The following is a 1,210-nucleotide window of genomic DNA, read 5'->3' as shown; positions in this document are numbered from 1 at the left end:
GTAAGAAATTAAAACAGGTGTTGATGCAGAAGGCAGTGGTAGTTGCAAGTGCAAAATCTCTCTGGCCACACAGGATCCCTATAGATAAAGCCCTAGGAAGGCAAGTTCATGATCCAAAGTTACAAAACACTCAAAGAAAAATATTCCCTATAAGAGAGAATCACAGCTATGACAAGCAGGATGAACAGAACACCAAAACTTTAGGTGATAAAGCAAACTGGTGAATGTTATGAAAAGATATGCTTAAAATTACTAAAAGCATAATATAGAATTGAAGCTATAAGAAAGAACAAGAGGCAAATAAATAAGTAGAAAGGAACAGAAATATTCGAAAAAGAACTACATATGGATTTCAGAAAAATGGCCATTGAAATTAAAAACTTGGTTAACAATTCAACCAACTGATTAGTAACCAGTGAATAGAAAAATTAGAGACCTGGAAACTACATGATATTAATAGCTAATGTTTATTGAGTGCTTACTAAGTATACAACTAAGTATTACATAAGTACTTGCTATACTATTATTTATTATTATTTATTATTTTCATTGCTATTATTAGTATGTCCCTTAGTATATTCTGGCTGGCTGGAATTTGTTAGTGACAAGTTGACTGGCTCTGTGGTCTCTGCTGTCAATCAACCTGTTCTATTTCCTCTAAGGAAATTATACAAAATTCAGGGCAAAATAAATAATAACTAGATGGACAATATCGAAGAGATATTAAGAGGTATGGAACGTGAAATTAAAAAGTCTAACATACATCCCTAATCCCTATCTCTTCCTGGACACCTTTTTGAGATGCACACACTACTGGATTTCCAGTTTCTTCCCTGGCCGCTGTATGTCCATCTCTCATACTTGTTCTTCTCATATCTCTGACTTCTTAACACTGGAACAATCGGGGCTTAGTCTGCAGACTACTTCTCTCCTCTCTGGGTTACTCACTAGCTTCACGATCTCATATAGTCCCTAGCTTTAAATACTAGCTCCACACTGAGATTTCTAAATTTATATGTGAATGTGTGTGTGTGTGTGTGTGTGTGTGTGTGTGTGTGTACACACACACATATATATCTTATATACAACTGCCTTAGTACCCAAAATTAATATTTCTAGAACTGACATGATTTTCCACCCTCTCTAGTCTGTCTTCTCACGTATGACCCATCTTAGTTTCTTACAGTTTCTTAGACCAGCGGTCCCCAAC

This window comes from Propithecus coquereli, unplaced genomic scaffold (genome assembly GCF_000956105.1).
Source record: "Propithecus coquereli isolate 6110/MARCELLA unplaced genomic scaffold, Pcoq_1.0 Scaffold112, whole genome shotgun sequence".
Classification (NCBI taxonomy): Eukaryota; Metazoa; Chordata; class Mammalia; order Primates; family Indriidae; genus Propithecus; species Propithecus coquereli.
Note: the sequence above shows the minus strand (reverse complement) of the source record.